Source organism: Meriones unguiculatus (genome assembly GCF_030254825.1).
Source record: "Meriones unguiculatus strain TT.TT164.6M chromosome X unlocalized genomic scaffold, Bangor_MerUng_6.1 ChrX_unordered_Scaffold_31, whole genome shotgun sequence".
NCBI lineage: Eukaryota > Metazoa > Chordata > Mammalia > Rodentia > Muridae > Meriones > Meriones unguiculatus.
This window is the reverse complement of record NW_026843707.1, coordinates 10,780,366-10,800,519: the sequence shown is the minus strand read 5'-3', so window position 1 is coordinate 10,800,519 and position 20,154 is coordinate 10,780,366.

Here is a 20,154-nt window from a genome sequence, read left to right as displayed (position 1 = left end):
CTGGAGGGGAAAGGAGCTACACAAGGAGAGGAACAGAAGCAAAAACTCTGGGCACTGGGGTCTTTTCTGAGACTGATACTCCAACCAAAGACCATTTATAGAGGTAACCTAGAACCCTGAACAAATGTAGCCCATGGAAGTTGGTTCCATAGAAATGGGGACAAGGATTGTAACTGATTGGCCTGCTCTTTGATCACCTCTCCCTGAGGGGTCTGCAGCCTTACCAAGCCACAATTAAGAAGAAGCAGCCACTCCAGATAGGTCCTGATAGACTAGGAATAGAAGGAAGGACAGGAGGACCTCCCCTGTTGGTGTGCTTGGTGGGACATGGGTGGAGATGGGGGAAGGAGAGTGGGATTGGGAGGGGAGGAGAGACCGAGATATAGAGGGGATACAAGGTGAATAAATTGTAATTGATGAAATGAAAAACACCAATACAATTGTTTACAGACCTTGAAAGAACAATTGTCAATTTAATATGGAAAACAAAGACACTCAGATTTGTTAAGACAATCCTGTACAGCAATAGATCATCAGAAGATATCTCCATCCCTGAGCTCAAACTGGACTACAGAGAAATAGTTATAAAAACTGCATGGTACTGGCATAGAAACACGATGGTGGATCAAAGAAAGTGAATAGAATACCCAGAAATAAACTCACACACCTATGCTTTTTTGATTTTTGTCAAAGAAGCCAAAACCATACAATGTATAAAGACAGCATTTTCAACAAATGGTGCAGGTCTTACTGGATTTCTACCTATGAAAAAATGCAAATGCATCAATATTTATCATCCTGCATGAAACTCAAGTACAAGTGGAACAAAGACCTGAATATTTTTATCTTAAAATTAGTAAAAGAATAGTGTTTGCCCAAATTAGTCAAAGTACTTTTCTAGAAAATTATTTTTCTATTTTTTTTGATGTGTAATTTAAGGTTTAATAGTGTTTCTTTTTATCAGTTACATTTAATTAACTCTGTATCCCAGCCATGTCCCAATCCCTCATTCCCTCCCAGTCCTTCCCTCCCTCCCTCATCTCCAACGTGCCCCTTTCCAAGTCCATTGATGGGGGGGGGGGGACGTCCTCCTCATTCATCTGATCCTGTTTTATCAGGTATCCTGTGGACTGGCTGCAAAGCCCTCCTCTGTGGCCTAACAGGACTGCTCCTCCCTTTGGGGGTGGAGAGACCAAAGAGCCAGTCATTGAGTTCCTGTTAGAAATAGTCCCTCTTCCCCTCACTTTGGGAAACCAATTGGTTACTGAGCTCCCACAGGCTACATCTGAGTGGAGGTTCTAGGTTATATCCATACATGGTCCTTGGTTGAATGTCAGTCTCAGAAAAGACCAAGATATATTTGGTCCTTGTGGAGCTCCTATCCTTTCCCCATAAGACTAACTCCCCTTCTTTCTTATGATTCCCTGTACTCTGCCAAAGGTTTGGTCATGAGTCTTTGCTTTGAAAACACTGCTAGTTAGAGTCTTTCAGATGCGCTCAGTAGACTTCTTTCATACGTTCAATGCACTTCCCATCTGTCTTTCTAAACGAGGATTGATCATCTTGCCCCATGTCTGCTCAATTGATTATTTTTTTAGGTATATAGATTTCATTATGTTTATCCTATCTTATAGGTCTATATAAGTGAGTATATCCCATGTTTGTCTTTCTCCTTCTGGGATAATTCACTCAGAATGATCTTTTCTAGATCCCACCATTTGCCTGCAAATTTCATGATTTCCTCCTTTTTGATTGCTGAGTAGTATTCTATTCTGTAAAAATACCACAATTTCTGTACCCATTCCTCTGTTGATGGACATCTGGGTTATTTCCAGGTTCTGGCTATTACACATAAAGCTGCTATAAAATGGTTGAGCAAGTATCCCTTTTGTGTACTTGAACGAACTTTGGGTATATACCTAGGAGTGGTATAGCTGGGTCTTGAGGAAGCACTAATCCTAATTGTCTTAGAAAGCGACAGATAGCTTTCCAGAGTGGTTGTATCAGTTTACATTCCCACCAGCAGTGGAGTAGGGTTCCCCTTTCTCCACAACTTCTCCAGCATGTGTTATCGCTTGAGTTATTCATCTTGGCCATTCTGATGGGTGTAAGGTGATATCTCAGGGTTGTTTTGATTTGCATTTCCCTGATGGCTAATGAGGATGAGCATTTCTTTAAGTGTTTTTCTGCCATTAGATATTCCTCTGTCGAGAATTCTCTGTTTAGCTCTATTCACTGTTTTTTAATTGGAGTACTTGGATTGTTGCTTTTCAGCTTCTTTAGTTCTTTGTATATACTGGATATTAGTCCGCTGTCAGATAAAGTGTTAGTGAAGATTCTTTCCCAATCTGTAGGTAGTCGTTTTGTTTTGATGACGGTGTCCTTTGCTTTACAGAATCTTCTCAGTTTCACGAGGTCCCATTAATTGATTGTTGCTCTTAGAGACTGTGCTGTTGGTGTTTTGTTCACGAAGTTGACTCCTGTGTCTATGAGTTCTAGGCTGTTTCCCACTTTTTTTTTCCAATTGATTTAGGGTATCTGGTTTTATGTTGAGGTCCTTGATCCACTTTGACTTTAGTTTTGTGCATGGTGATAAATATCGATCTATTTTCATTTTTCTGCATTAAGACATCCAGTTGGTCCAGCACCATTTGTTGAAGATGCTGTCTTTTTTCATTGAATGGATTTGGCTTCTTTGTCAAATATCGAGTATTCATAGTTGTGTGGGTTTATTTCTGGGTCTTCTATGCGGTTCCATTGATCCTCCTTTCTGTTTCTATGCCAATATCATGCAGTTTTTATTACTGTTGCCCTGTAGTACAGCTTGAGTTCAGGGATGGAGATACCTTCAGATGATCTGTTGTTGTACAGGATTGTTTTGGAGATTCTGGGTTTTTTGTTTTTCCATATGAAGCTGAGAATCTTTTTTTCAAGTTCTGTAAAGAATCGAGTTGGTATTTTGATGGGAATTGCATTGAATCTGTAGATTGCTTTTGACAGGATGGCCATTTTCACAATGTTAATCCTACCAATCCATGAGCACGGGAGATCTTTCCATCTTCTGATATCTTCTTCGATTTCTTTCTTCAGACACTTGAAGTTTTTCTCAAACATGTCTTTCACTTGCTTGGTTAGAGTCCCACCAAGGTACTTTATGTTATTAGTGGCTATTGTGAAAGGTGTTGTTTCCCTAATTTCTTTCACAGCCTTTTTGTCTTTGGTATATAGGAGGGCTTCTGATTTTTTTTAGTTGATTTTGTATCCTGCCACTTTGCTGAAGGTGTTTATCAGCTGAAGGAGTTCTCTGGTTGAATTTTTGGGGTCGCTCATGTATACTATCATATCATCTGCAAATAGTGACACTTTGACCTCTTCCTTCCTGATTTGTATTCCCTTGACCTCCTTTAGTTGTCTTATTGCTCTGGCTAGGACTTCAAGTACTATGTTGAAGAGATATGGGGACAATGGTCAGCCTTGTCTTGTCCCTGATTTCAGTGGGATTGATTTAAGTTTCTCTCCATTGAGTTTGATGTTAGCTATAGGCTTGCTGTATATTGCCTTTACTATCTTTAGGTATGTGCCTTGTATCCCTGATCTCTCCAAGACTTTAAAAATGAATGGATGTTGGACTTTGTCAAATGCTTTTTCAGCATCTAAAGAGATGATCATGTGGTTTTTCTCCTTCAGTTTGTTTATGTAGTGGATTACATTGATGGATTTCCGTATGTTGAACCACACTTGCATGCCTGGGATGAAGTCTACTTGGTCATGGTGGATGATATCTTTGATATGTTCTTGGATTCGGTTTGCAAGTATTTTACTGAGTATTTTTGCGTCAATGTTCATAAGAGAGATAGGCCTGAAGTTCTCTTTTTTTTGTTGGGTCTTTGTGTAGTTTAGGTATCAAGGTGACTGTGGCTTCATAGAATGAGTTTGGTAGTGTTCCTTCTGTTTCTATTTTGTGGAATAGCTTGAGGAGAATTGGAGTTAGCACTTCTTTGAAGGTCTTGTAGAATTCTGCGCTGAAGCCATCTGGTCCAGGGCTTTTTTTGGAGGGGACACTGTTAATGACTGCTTCGATTTCCTTGGGAGATATAGGGCTATTCAGTCTTTCTACCTGATCTTGACTTAGTTTTGGTAGATGGAATCTTTCAAGACAATTATCCATTTCATTTAGATTTTCAAATTTTGTGGCATATAGGCTTTTGTAGTATGACCTAATAATTGTTTGGATTTCCTCAGTGTCTGTGGGTATGTCCCCATTTTCATTTCTGGTTTTGCTGATCTGGATAGTTTCTCTCTGCCTTTTAGTTAGTTTGGCTAAGGGTTTGTCTATTTTGTTGATTTTCTCAAAGAACCAGCTTTTTTTTTTTCATTGATTCTTTGGATAGTTTTATTTGTTTCTAATTGATTGATTTCAGCCCTTAGTTTGATTATTTCCAGACGTCTGCTCCTCTTGGGTGTATCTGCTTCTTTTTTTTTTTTCTAGGTTTTTCAGTTGGGCCATTAAGTTGTTTGTATGTGATGTTACGAATTTCTTCTTACAGGCACTTAGTGCTATAAATTTTCCTGTGAGCACTGCTTTCACTGTGTCCCATAAATTTGGGTATGTTGTGCCTTACTTTTCATTGAATTCTAGGAAGTCTTTAATTTCTTTCTTTATTTCTTCTTTAACCCAGCTGTCATTGAGTAGTAAGTTGTTCAGTTTCCATGTGCGTGTTGGCTTTTTGTTGTTTCTGTTGTTGTTGATGTCTAGCTTTAGTCCATGGTGGTCAGATAGTATACAAGGGATTATTTCAATTCTTTTGTATCTGTTGAGGCTTGCTTTGTGACCCACTAAATGGTCTATTTTGAAAAAGGTTCCATGCGGTGCTGAAAAGAAGGTTTACTCTTTTGAGTTTGGGTGAAACGATCTGCAGACGTCTATTAGGTCCATTTGATTTAGGGATTCTGTGAGTGCTATTATTTCCCTATTTGGTGTCTGTCTAGTTGATCTGTCCCTTGGTGAGAGTAGAGTGTTGAAGTCTCCCACTACTAAGGTATTAGGATCAATGTATGATTTAAGCTTTAATAATGTTTCATTTACGAATGTCAGTGCTCTTGTATTTGGGGCATAGATATTCAAGATTGTGATGTCCTCTTGGTGGATTTTTTCCTTTGATGAGAATATAGTGGCCCTCCTTATCTTTTTTTATTAACTTGGGTTGAAAGTCTATTTTATTAGATATTAGGATGGCTACTCCAGCTTGTTTTCTGGAACCATTTGCTTGAAAAACAGTTTTCTAGACCTTTACTCCGAGGTAGTGTTTATCTTTGTTGCATAGGTGTGTTTCTTGGATGCAACAGAATGTTAGATCCTGTTTCCTTAACCATTCTATTAGCCTGTGTCTTTTTATTTGTGAGTTGAGTCCATTGATATTGATAGATAATAGTGACCAATGCATGTTGCTTCCTTTTGTAATAGAGTCGGTGATCTAACCCTGTTTCATTGCTTGTGTTCTTTTCATTTTTGTTGGGATATTATCTGTATGCCCTGTATTCTTGGGTGAATTTGTTTTCATTGGATTGGAGTTTTCCTTCTAGTATCTTCTGTAGGGTTGGTTTGCTGTGTAGATATTCTGTAAATTTAGTTTTGTCATGGAATACTTTGTTTTCTCCATCTATGTTGGTTGAAATCTTTGCAGGGTATAGTAGTCTGGGTTGACATATGTGATCTCTTAGAGTCTCCATGATACTTGCCCAGGCCCTTCTGGCTTTCATAGTTTCTGATGAGAAGTCCGGTGAGATTCTGATACGTCTACCTTCATATGTTACTTTGCCTTTTTCCATTGCTGCTTTTAATATCTTTTCTTTGTTCTGTAGATTTAGTGTTTTGACTATGATGTGACGTGATGTGTTTCATTTCTGGTCTAGTCTCTTTGGAGTTCTGTAGGCCTCTTGTATATTTATGGACATCTCTTTCTTTAAGTTGGGAAAATTTTCTTCTATGATTTTCTTGAAAATATTTTCTGGACCTTGGAGCCTGGAGTCTTCTTTTTCATGAATTCCTATTATTCTTAGATTTTGTCTTTTCATAGCATCCTTGATTTCTTTGATATTTTGTGATTGGAACTTTTCTGATTTTACTTTTTCTTTGAGAGAAGTATCCATTTCTGCAAGTGTGTCTTCAGCTCCAGAGATTCTGTCTTCCATCTCTTGTATTCTGTTGGTGATGCTTACTTTTGTGGTTCCTGATCTTTTCTCCAAGTTCTCCAGCTCAAGGGTTTTCTCATTTTGTGTTTTCTTTATTGATTCTAATTCTGTTTTCATGCCTTGCCCCATTTCTTTCATGTGTTTGAATTTGGATTCCTGTCTCTCTACGATGGCCTCTATTTCTTTTTTCATTTCCTTCTTATATGCCACTAATTTTTCCTCTACTTGTGTATCTACTTGTTTGGCTATGTTTTCCTGTGTTTCTTTAAGGATATTGTCTATTTCTTCTTTCTTTGCCTCCAATTGACTGGCCATCTCTTTGAAAGACTTGTTCATTTCCTCCTTATGAGCCTCAAATAATTGGGCAAGCATGGCTTTAAAATCATTTTCCTGTGCTTCTGCTGAATTGGTGTATCCATCGATTTTGGAGATTGCTGGTAAAGTCATGATGTCCTGATTTATGTTGGAAGTGTTCTTTAACCTACCCCTGGCCATTGGCTTATCTGAAACCTTCCCTGTTTGTTTTTGGATTCTGCAGATCAGACTGGTGCTGTCTCTCTCTGGCAAATGGAGAGTTCTTCAGGAAGCTGAGAACTCTCAGCGTGTGCTGAGGACTAGCTGTACCTGTGGGAGGAAAGTAAGCAGGCACAAACAGGGCAAATGCAAGCATGTCTGTGTGTGTGTGTGTGTGTGTGTGTGTGTGTGTAAGTGTGAGTGGACGTGTGTCTCGAGGGACAGAGTGATGGCTAATGTTGAGCCCTTGAGTGTGTGGGAGGGGCGATGCACTGTATATGTCACAGGCACTAATGATGATCGCAGTGCAATTTCTGGCATTAACTGCCTTAACTTTTCAGTTAGACCCACAGGGCAGGAACTTCAATGTCCCTATTGCCCCTCTGTTTCCCAAATTTGGTATGTGTGTGGGAGGGGGTTCGAATGCCTGGCTTCTGTTTTAGAAGGTCCCAGGATCTGGGGATCTGCAGAATCTCAAGGGTGCAATCACTTACAGGCAGGTCTCTTGGCCGAGATCGTGGTATCCGGGGCTCTCTGCTCTCTGGTTTGGCCTAGCTTCTTTGATGTGCTCTGCCAGATCTGTGCTGCTGTCACTGCCAGGTTCTGAAGTCTTGCTGCAGCTGGATATTTCAGGGTGGTCACATCAGCAGGGATGGGGTAACCAGGCTCTCTGTTCTCTGGTTTGTCCCTGGTTAGTCCTTAACTGGAGGGTTATTATGCCCCACCATCTCAGTGCTGCTCCGCCTCCAATTCCCACTGTAACTGGAGACTGGGTCGCTAGTCCAGATGCTTTCTGGGAAGTCCTGGGGTCTCTTCACTGTGCTCTCCATGCTTGGGAGGCCCAGCGCCTGGTGTTTCCAGGTTGTATGACATTTCTGCCTGGTTTTGGTGAGTATATAGCATATTCTCTGTCACTGTGGGATTGTGCTGTCCATACTGTCAGTGATTGCGATCCAGCCAAGTTAGTATGGCCTCTGGCAGATTCGCGCCTTGGGAGGATGGTGCAGCCACCTTGCGAATCTGGCGAAAATAATTTTTCTAATTCATTATCCCTTTATATATATATATATATATATATATATATATATATATATTAGTAAATGAAGGGAATAAAAACTTTACTATTGTTTTAATATCATTTTATGTTAGAAAAATAAAAGTTAATGATTATGTTACAAATAAACATTCTAATCTTTTATTGATATAGCACATCTGGATTCCTACTGGAAAAGTGAAAAGAATTGTTTTGATTAAGTCACTTGTTTATAACTAGTTCCATTCATATTGCTCTGTTTCTCAAATGGTATTAGGTCTATTGATGGGCGAGGCTGTTGTGAAATATTCTAGAAGATCTGTGCAAATAAAAGTGAAAGGAATTGTAGTCAAACGATTGGAAGAAAAAGGTTGCAGATTTTTCATCTGTCTTGGAGCTTTAAATCTGCTCATTTCAGAGTATTCTAAACGGAGGTATCGAAGACCATGAGTAACAGTCATCCTCTTCCCTTTGTGGAGAGAATGATCTCCCTCAAGGTTGAAATTCTGGCAAACCACAATTCATGCTGCACCCTGAGGCATATCTTTGAGCATGATGGGCCTGATAGTGATATAAACATCCCCCCAATCCATTGACTAAAAGTCCATATTGGTTTCCTTAATCTATTTCCACAACAAACGTGATGCCAAGGATGCCATTTGTCTGCTACATGGGTTTTTACTAGATGGACATAAACTAAAGTTACAGATGGTTTACAAAATGGATCCACAGTAATCTCAACCTGACTGTAGCAAGGGAGGCCAAAAACATTATGAGGAAGACAATCATAAATTCCATCGTCAAGGTGATATAAGCATTCTTGTCCCACCACTGGTATCAAATCATAGATCATACCAGATCTTCTCCAGTCCACTCACAATCCCTGGCTCAGTCTCAATATCGCTTTCAAAGGAGATCATTAACAAACAAAGGATCCAAGACCATGTTCTCAGTGTCCAGGCAATAGCTGGTTCCATGAGACAGGTCTCATCCAAGTTTCGGGAATCTTCCTGGATCAAAGAAGAAATCTAAATCTAAATATTCAGGCAAGAGTGCACCCAAGTGTCACTCAGGAGAAGGTAGGAGCAGAGAGTTTCAATACTCCTCAACACATAGCCTGAGTATTGGGAAAGAAGAGGGTCAAGAGAAAAACCACTTACTGAGTTGAGAGAGATTTTCAAAACAACAGTGGAAGTAGGAAAATTGATACATTGTATAGTATTTTATTGTAAACCTTTTTCAACTTTTAACCTACATTTACTATTACACTTATTATGTTATTTGAATATTATGATTATATGTAAAGTATTGAAATACTTATCATTTTCCTTTGTAAATTTTTGAAATAAAACATAATCATGTTTAGAATATTTATCTATTTATTAAGTTAATAGAGTATTAGCACCAAATCCTCCTATGACAATATGTACTCTGATTTGTTATCTAAAACTTGGTAATTAGACATACTTCTTTATAGTCCACATCCTTTCAAGTTAAAAGCTATATATTTATTTGGTATGAATGATAACAAAATCCTACAATTGTATAATGATATTAGAATTGTTTTATAATATTGATTAAGCAGCATTGTAAAATTTAAATGTTTTGTGTATGTATCAAGAACATTGGTACAATAGCTGAGATTGTACTTAGTTATTATTGTGGTGTTTACAGTACAGATTAACTGACTAGTTTAGAGCTTGAAAAGTCTCTTATGCAATGCATTTGATTAAACTAGTTCTAGTGTCTATTGCTTTCCTTCTTTACTGTATGGTTAGTACTGCAAAATCCCTGCGTCATAAATTATATTCTATTCCTCACTTTTTAAAAAAAGAAAAAAAGATATTATATAATATATTCTGATCGTTGTTTCGCCTTTTACAACTTCTCTAAGATGTTCCTGACCACTTAAACCCACACACTCAAACACTTCCTTTCTGTGTCTCATAAGTAAGCAGTTAATAGTATAAGAAAACAACAACATAAACATAATAAAGAACACAGGAACAGATAAAAACAAAACAATACTAATAGAAACCTCAAAGAAAGACATAAAATAACAGAGCTATCACAGAAACATTTTTACTTACACAGAAATTCAATAAAAACAGAAAATAATAGGCTATAACATATAAACAATAACATGTAAGGTTAAAATAATTCAAACAAGGCATTATGAGATAAAAAACCTCCCAAAATACATTGATCATTTATGTTTGCTATTTACTTCTAGGCATGGGGCCTGCCATTAAGTATTGTTGGTAAAACTAGCTAGACAGCATTGGAGAAAACTGACTCTCCCTTGGAAGGGATTAGCAATCAGAGATCGTTTCTGCATTAAGTGTGAGGCTTCTGTCCATATCCCCACTCTGCCTTGGAAACCCAACTGCCTCAGACCCATGCACAGTACCTTCCAGTACACTGAACACTAGTCAGTAGAGATGAAGGTTCTCTGTTGCCACCAGCTCAACTTCTCCATGTTCAGTGACATATGTAGGAGTTGTCTTCAGCAATGCAGCAAGGCAGTCTTACTATCCATTTCTGGAGAGCAATGGATATTGCCAGAGACAGCCTGAGTTACCTGAGTTCTTCTTTGGAACACTTTGGTAAGAACTCAATTAGACATAACACATCCCTGGTGCTGAAGGTTTCATTTGGTGGCAAGATATAGCTAGTGGAGATGTGTCTCCCCCATTATTTGGTGATTGCATTTTGATTCCTGTCACATATGTATGTATTTTATAAAGCGGTTCTACATGAACCCTCAATTCACCCTTGGTTTTAGCTATTTCTTCTCATACTCCCAGCCTTAACCATTCTTTGTTCCATTTTCCATTTAATCCTCCAGGGAGAGTTTCTCCATCTGTCTTTCTATAAATCTGGAATGCATCCAAGCTGATTATGGTGCATAATCTTTCTATATGCTACTGGAATTAGGGCTGAAATGTTTTTAATGAGTTTTTTTTAAATATATGTTCTTAACAGAAATTGCTCTATACTCTTCCCTGTTGGGTCTTGGTGTGGATTAGGTATTGAGGTAATTGTGTCTTTGTGAAAAATAATTACACTTTGTATTTTTTCTTTCTATATTGCAGAATAATTAGAGGTATCTGCAATGATATTTATATGAAAGCCCTGTAATAATCTGTGTTAAATCTAATTTTCTCTAACATTTATTGTTTGAGTGATTTAATTAGTGCCTCTATTTCACTAGGCATTATACATCTAATATAACTACTTATCCAGTTTTGATTTAAATTTAGTAGGCTGTATATTAGTTTATCTGTTTCTTTCAGGGTTTCTATTTTCTTGGAGCACAGACTTTTAAAATATGTCCTTACAATTCTCTGGAATTTTTGTTTTGTGTTTTTCCTCCTATGTTTAATATGTTATTCTATTAATTTGGATATTCTCTCTATATGTTAGTGTTAATTTGGCTAAGTATCAAACTTACCTATTTTCTCTGCATTGTTTTGTTTCATTCTGTTTTGTTGATATCATCTGTAAGTTTGATTGTTTCTTGCTTCCTACTCCTTTGTGATTTTGTCTTTCTTTTCATTGTATTGCATTAAAGTATGTTATTAAGTTGCTCAGATGAGGTCTCTCTAGTTTTTATATGTAAATAGTTGGTGCTTTGCATTTGCCTCTAAAACTGACTTCCTGTGTCTTATCTATTTGGGTAAATAGTATTTTCATTTGATTTCAATTTTTTTTAAAAATGGTTTTAGTTTTTAATTTCCTTCTTAATTTCTATCTTGAATCAATTTTCTGTCAGTAGTGAGTTGCTCACTTTTAACAAGTTTTTAAACTGCTATTGTTCTTGTTTTCATGTAGTTTTAATCTGTGGTGGTCATGTAGGGTATAGGGTGTGATTTAAATTTTTTCCTTACTGTTGAGACTTGTTTATTTTCAAGACTTTGGTCAATTTTGGAAGAAAATCTATGAGCTATTGAAAAGAAAGTATATTCTGAGTTTGGGTTAAATCTTCTCTAAAAGTCTGCTAAGCTTATGTACATGTGAAATCTCTTAGCTATAGCTTTTCTCAGTTTAGTTTTTGTCTGGATCACTTGTAAATTACTGAGAGTGAGGTCCTGAAGCCTCCCACTACCACTGTGTGGAGGTCAATATACTTTTCTATCTGTAATGGTATTTCTTTATGAAGACAGTTACTTTTGTGCTTGGGATATGAATGCTTAAAACAGCAATAGCTTCTTGGCAGATTTTTTTTTTCAACTTTGATAACTATGTAGTGTTCCCTGTCTCTTCTGATTAGTTTTTAGTCTATTTTGTTTTGTTATTTTTGGAAGATATTAAAACTTTTACACCTGCTTGGATTTTGTCTCCATTTGCTTTGAACATGCTTTTTCTTTCTTTTATCCCGAGGTAATGTTTATTTTTGACTTTCAGATCTTGTTCTTGGATATAACAGAATGATGCATCCTACTTTTTTCTTTGATTCTTTGTTAATTATACTTTATTCACTTTGTATCCCCCTGTGGTTGCCTCTGTCCTCCAGTCCCAATTTCTCCCTTCCTCTCCCCTCTGCCCAAATGCCACTCCCCAAGTCCACTGATAGGGGAGGACTTATTTTCCTTCCTTCTTTTCCTAGTCAGTTAGGCCACATCAGGAGTAGCTCCATTGTCTTCTTCTATTGCCTGGTAATGCTGCTTCACCCTTCCAGGGACCAGGGGTTAATGAAAGAGCAGGCCAAACAGTTCATGTCAGAGACACTCTCTGTACCTATTACTATGGAACCCTGCACTGCCATGGGCTACATCTCTGCAGGGGTCTTATGTTATCTCTATGCATGGTCCTTGGTTTGGAGTATCAGTCTCAGGAAAGACCCCTGTGCTCAGATTTTTTGGTTCTGTTGCTCTCCTTGTAGAGTTCCTGTCCTCTCCAGATCTTACAGTTTTCCACTTCTTTTCTAAGATTCCCTGCTGTGTGCCCAAAAGTTGGCCATAAATCTCAGCATCTGCATTGATAGACAGCCCTTCTTTCATAGGATTCCTTGTACTTTTCCAAAAATTAGGTCAAGAGATTTAATATTTATACATTTTATTTTTATTGAGTGTGGTAAACATCTTTAAGTTGAAATTTTCTTTCTAGTGCCATATGGAGAGCAGAAATTGTTGTAGATAGATCCTGCTCAAATTTGGTTTCTCCAACTAATGTGGTTGATAGTTTGGCTGCCAAATTTTCTCTCATCATTTGGAGAATATGTGTCAGGCCCTCTTTTTTCTAGAACCTCCATTGAGAAATCGGGCTTTATTTAATGGGTCTGTCTTCATGATTTATCTTATAGCTCCCATTTTTCTTTTCAAATTTCATATTTTTTCCTTTCTTTCCTTGACTGCAAATTTCATGATTTACTGGTTCTTAATTAATGAATAGTATTCCATTGTGTAAATGTTCCACAATTTCTGCATCCATTTCTTAGTTTATGGACATCTGGGTTGTTATCAGATTCTGACAATTACGAATAAAGGTGCTAGGGACATAGTAGAACAAATGTCCTTGTTGTGTGCTTTAATATCTTTTGGATATAAGCCAAGGATTGGAATGGCTGGATCTTGAGGCGACACTATTCCTAATTGTCTGAGAAAGATCCAGACTGATTTCCTAAGTGCATGTACATTTTCTGTTCCCACTAGCAATGAAGGAGGTCTCCCTTTTCTCTACATCCTCTCCAGAATGTTTCGTCAATGGACTTTTTGATCTGAGCCATAATGACAGGTGTAAGATCATCCTGAGTGAGATGTCCCCAAAGCAGAAAGATATACTTGATATATAACTTAGTTATTAGTGGACGGTAGACATAAAATATAGGATAAACATACATAATAGGTATATCAAAGGTAGCTAAGCATGAAGTAGGATCCTGAGTTAGATGATCAAGCCTCATTCAGATAGCCAATTTGGAAGAGTGAACAGCCAATTGGGAAGAGCCAACAGGGAAGAGCACAGGAGCCTACAACAGAGAGCCACAGATAGATTCTACCCAGCAGGGTATCAGAGCAGATGCTGAGACTCACAGACATAATTTGGGTAGAGTGGAGGGTACCTTATAAAACAAGGAGGAGATAGAAAGACCTAGAGGGGACAGGAGCTCCTCAAGGAGAGCAACAGAAACAAAAAAAAAAAAAAAGCTGTGCAAAGGGGTCTATTCTTAGATGAATGTTCCAACCAAGAAATTTGCTTGGAGATAACTTAGAATCTAAGCAGGGAGGTAGCCCATGGACAGCTCAGGTCACAAAGGAAGAAAATGTATCCTGTTTTGATGAGACATGATAGGCTAGGATCAGATGGAAATGGAGGAAGACCTCCCCTATCAGTGGACTTAGGGAGGGGCATGGGAGGAGAGGAGGGATGGAGGAAAGCTGGGATTGGGAAGGGATGTGGCAGGGGTATATAGCTGGGATACAAAGGGAGTAAACTGTTATTAATTATAAAGTAATTTTATAATTAAAATTAAACAAAATATATTAAAACAAGTAAATGGAGATTGTAACACTAACATGTTATAAAATTCTAGGATGTATAATGGTATTGCAAATAAGTATTATTTTTTTCCAAGTCATGCTGCCTGAACCAAGACATATGCAACCAGATTAGTAATGTCTTAATTAAAATAAAATTTCAACCTTTCCCCACTTCCATTTCCCCCCTCCAAACTTCCCCCTTTCTTCCTGCCTTTATATCTTCTAAAATTCATGACTTTATTAAATTCATATTTATTGTTACATGTACATGTAGAAAGAGAAATATAGTCATACAACACACTAAATTTAATTCCTGTTGCTTTGTGAATATGATTCCAGTGCAGAACACTTGGTATTGGATTACTAACTAGTGATGTCTTTGGGGGTAGTAGAATGTCCTCTACCAGCAGTTATTAATTGCCTTTAGTTCTGTGTTCATTGATGAGTCACTCATTCCACATCAACAAGTCTATTACTGTCCTTTTTGGGTTTTGTTCCTTGTTTTGAAAAAGTATTCCTAAAAAAAAAAAGAAAGAAAAAAAGAAAAAGTATTGTTATCATCACCACACATCCAAACTTTCCCATCCTCCATGCACCCTGGAAAGTCCAGGGAGAACTTTTCACTTCTATCTAAAATATACATCATATGTTTTAAGCATACCTGTAACATTTTAGAGTTCTGGTTAAGTATTTCCTATATTCATGAAAAATAATAAAAAAAGAAAAAATACAGGAAACGAAGTCTCTAACATAAATCCTGTACTAAGGAGTTCTGATACAGTGCTTATTTATTCATTCATTCACTTATTTGCTATTATAAACTGTGTTGTGCTGGGGAATAGAAACTTAACTTGAATTTCATGCTTAGACACACAATAGGCTCTACCACTGTGCTATGCCATTTCTGCAGCTCCCTAGTAGAATTTTGAAATAGTTAAAAATCTTTGTCACTGAGTGCAAGGGTTTTAACAACATAAGACAAAGCCAGAAAGATAATGTTTTATTTTATTTTATTTTATTTTATTTTTTAAACAAGACAACACAACCAGCTGTAGGAGATCCTTACTGTAATTTTTGTGGTTAGTCAGATATTCTATCATATCATCTGCAAATAGTGATAGTTTGACATCTTCCTTTCTAATTTGAATCCCCTTGATATCCTTCAATTGCCTTATTGTTCTAGCAAGGACTTCCAGAACAATGTTGAAGAGATATGGAGAGAGTGGGCAGCCTTGACTTGTCCCTGATTTCAGTGGGATTGATTTAAGTTTTTCTCCATTGAGTTTGATATTGGCTATAGGCTTGCTGTATAGTAATTGCCTTTACTGTGTTCAGGTATGTGCCTTGTATCCCTGATCTCTCCAAGACGTTAAACATAAATGGATGCTGGGTTTTGTCAAATGGCTTTTCAGCATCTAAGGAGACGGTCATGTGGTTTTTCTCCTCAGGTTTTTTATGTGGTGGATCACATTGATGGCTTTCCGTATATTGAACCACCCCTGCATACCTGGGATGAAACCTACTTGGTCCTAGTGGATGGTATCTTTGATGTGTTCTTGGATTCGGTTTGCAAGTATGTTGTTGAGTGCTTTTGCATCAATGTTCATGAGGAAGATTGGCCTGAAATTTTCTTTCTTTGTTGGGTCTTTGTGAGGTTTAGGTACCAAGGTGACTGTGGCTTCATTGAATGAGTTGGGTAGTTTTCCTTCTGTTTCTATTTTGTGAAATAGTTTTAAGAGTACTGGTGTTAGCACTTCTTTGAATGTCTGGAAGAATTCTGCCCTGAAACCATCTGGCCCTGGCCTTTTTATTGCATGGGAGATTTTGGATGACAGCTTCTATTTCCTTAATATTATATATATATATATATATATATATATATATATATATATATATATATATATTTCTGTTTGAGGATGAAGAAAGATATTTCAGGAAGGCAGCCCATAGCTCCTTCTCTGGCATGAACTCAGTGGCATACTCTTTGAACACATCCCCCTGCATGATGCAGCCTTGCAAGGCCACAGAGGGAGACAATGCACCAGCCCTGAAAAGATCTGATAGGGTAAGGTCAGATTGAAAGGGAGGAGAAACTCCCCTATCAATGGACTAGAGGAAGGGCATAAAAGGAGAAGAGTGAGGGAAGGTGTGTTTGGGGAGAGATGAGGGAATGGACCACAGCTGGTTTACAGATTGAATAAATTGTATGAAATAATAATAATAATAATAATAATAATAATAATAATGAATTTATTGTAAAAAAATGTTTTTTGTGACATGATAAGTCACTGATAGAAATTAGGCTGGACATAGAGCTCAGCGGTTAATTGCATTTAATGTTGTATAGAGCACTTGTGTTCAGTTCCCAACTTCACACACTGGCAGCTTACTGCTGTCTGTATTACCAATTCCAGGGAGACATATACCCATCAGCATCATTGAGTATCTACACATTTGTGGTATACATAATCATACCCTGATACACAAATAAATAAAAATGCAACTTTAAGATATATAAAGAAAGAATCTCTTTACTTAACTGAATATAAGTATAGACCCCAAACCACCTTGTCTGAGGCAGTTGCCTAAATACTCATGGCTAAACAGTTTGGCTTTTATAACACCTTTTTCTTTTATCCCTATCATCTCTTTTCTTTACAAAGGCCATAATCCTAAATCTTGCTGATTCAGACATATGGGACTTTTTGTTTTGTTTTGTTTTGTTTTGTTTTGTTTTGTTTTTTGGCCTGGCTCACTCAATGGAATTATTTCATTTCAATGTTGAGTTTACAAGTTTTTTTTTCTAGCTCAGAAATTATAGTTTTTATTCTTTCTTCTCTTGCAAATTGCTTTCCTCATCAATTGTTGATATATTCAGCATGTTTGAATTATGTTTTGTCTCCATATTTAAAATGAAGCTTTCCAGTCCAATGATTAGTACATTTTTTTTAAAATTATATTATCTGTCAAACTAAGAACCTATACAGACGATCTAGTTGGATAAGAAGTTTCACTGTAATGCACTAAATGATCTTTGTTCATGACAAAAACTTTTATTGAAAAACCTAACTCGGCTATATTTTAGTAAACATGAATCACCTGCCTTCTCAGACTCTTTTACTTAGTTCTTTCAATAATCTTTAATTTTTATGAATATTTACTTCTCTACAAGAACTTTGGAGGCAAAGAAAAACAAACAAGCTGTAAGTTCCACTTCTTGCTAAACTTGTTAAGTCACTTTTGAACTCTCATTAGATAAGAACATCACTATTTGCAAGTTTGTTATTATGTAGACTTAAAACAGCATAATCATCATAGTCATTGTAAAGAAATACTGGTGCTTAACTGAAAGAAGTCGTTAACTGATTTGGTTTAGCCGACATAGGATCATGAAAATAAATTTAAAAAATTGTTGAATCCAAGAAGGTGGAAAGCTACAAATTCAGGGAATCTATTTTTTACCAGGTTTTGCTTGCCTGAATATTTATGTTGCATTTATTTAATTATATTTATTTAAAATGTCTAGGATAGTGGTACAGCACTTGGCTAACATGTGTGAGCATATATTTCCACTCCTATCATTGTTAAAAATTACTTTGCAGTTCAGTTCAGAGAGTTCATATATATTAAAGATCTTAGAGATTCTTAATATCAACACTTGGAAGGAAGAGGCCGATAGGACCTTTGAAGTTCAAGGTTACCCTGCTTTACAAGGTGAGTTTCATGAAATCGAATGTTATATACATAAAAATATATATATGGATATATGAAATATATGATATTAAATATCAATATATATAAGTCAATAAAAACAAAGAAGAAAATAATATTTATCTGTTCATTTTTTTTACTTTTAAAAAATTTATGTATGTTTTTATAAATTAGTTTATTCACTTTGAATCCCAGCTGTAGGCCCCTCCCTCCCAAAGACTAGGAAACTTCCCTAGTCTTCTCATAGGGGAGGTCCTCTTCCCCTTCCATCTGAACCTAGCCTATCAGGTCTCATCAGGAGTGGCAGCATTGTTTCCCTCTGTGGCCTGGTAAGGCTGGTCCTCCCTCAGGGGGAGGTGAACAAAGAGCCAGTCATGTCAGAGACAGTCCTTGTTTCTATTACTAGGACACCCACTTGGATACAGACTTGCCATGGGCTATAGCTGTGCACAGGTTATGGGTGTTCTAGGGTATCTCCATGCATGGCCCTTTGTTGGCATATCAGTCAGAGAAAATACGTATCTGGCCAGAATTTTGTGATCAGTTGTTCTCCTCATGAAGCTCCTGTACCTTCTAAGACTTCCTCTGTCCCCCTTTATTTCAAAAGATTCCATGCACTCTGCCTGGATTTGGACCATTACTCTCAGCATCTCCTTCAATACCTTGCTATGTAAAGCTTTTCAATGGGCCTCTGTCATAAGGTCTTGTCCTGTTGCCTGTTTTCTCCCTCTTCCTATGTCCATTTATTTTTCTCAGCTTCTTTAGTTGTACAGACTTTAGTATAATTTTCCTCAGATGCAAATAAATAAATAGATAAATAAATAAATAAATAAATAAATGATTAATTTGCAAATATCCAACAACAATTCATGTTTAAAGTCTTGTAGAAATCAGGGATTTGATGCACATACCTAAACATATTAAAGACAATATACAGCATACCTACAGTTGATATCAAACTAAATGGAGAGGAATATAAATCAATCCTACTGAACACAGGGACAAGGCAAGGCTGCCCACTCCCTCCATATCTCTACAGCAGAGTACTTGAAGTCAAAGCTAGAGCAATAAGACAACTAAAGGAGATCATTAGGATACAAATCAGAAAGAAAGAAATCAAAGTATCGCTTTTTGCAGATGATATAACAGTATACATGAGTGACGGCAAATATTCAACTAGAGAGCAACTTCAGCTGATAACACTTTCAGCAATGTGGCTGTATAAAAATTAACTCAAAAAAATCAGTAGCCCCCCATATAGGAAATTCCAAAGGGATGAGATAGAAATTAGGAGGGAAACACCCTTTAAAATAGCCACTAATAATATGAAATAGCTTGTGTGACCCTAATCAAGCATGTGAAAGACTGGTTTGAGAAAAACTTCAAGTCTCTGAAGAAAGAAACTGAGGAAGATATCAGAAGATGGAAAGATCTCCCATTCTCATGGATCTGTAGGATTAACAGTGAAAATGGCCATCCTACAAAGAGCAATGTAGAGATTCAATGTAATTCCCATCATGTCTTTGGTCATCAGGGAAATGCTAATCAAATCAGCCCTGAGATTTCACCTAACAACCATCAGCATTGCTAAGATCAAAAACTCAATTGACAACACATGCTGGAGAGGATGTGGAGTTAGGGGAACCCTACTCCACTACTAGTGGGAATGCAAAATTTTACAACCACTTTGGAAATTAATCTGGCATGTTTTCAGACAATTAGGAGTATGTTTTAGAGGTAACCTAGAACCCTGAACAGATGTAACCCATGGAAATTCAGTGTCTAAGTTGGTTCCATATTAATGGGGACAACGACTGTAACTGATTGGCCTGCTCTTTGATCACCTCTCCCTGAGGGGTCTGCAGCCTTTCCAGGCCACAAGGAAGAAGAAGCAGCCACTCCTGATAGGTCCTGATAGACTAGGAATAGAAGGAAAGACAGGAGGACTTCCCCTGTTGGTGGGCTTCGTGGGACATGGGTGGAGATGGGGGAAGGAGAGTAGTATTGGGAGGGGAGGAGAGACAGAGCTACTGACTGGATACAAGGTGAATAAATTGTAATTGATAAAATTAAAAACACCAATACAATTGTTTACAGACCTTGAAAGAACAATTGTCAATTTAATATGGAAAACAAAGACACTCAGATTTGCTAAGACAATCCTGTACAGCAACAGATCATCAGAAGATATCTCCATCCCTGAGCTCAAACTGGACTACAGAG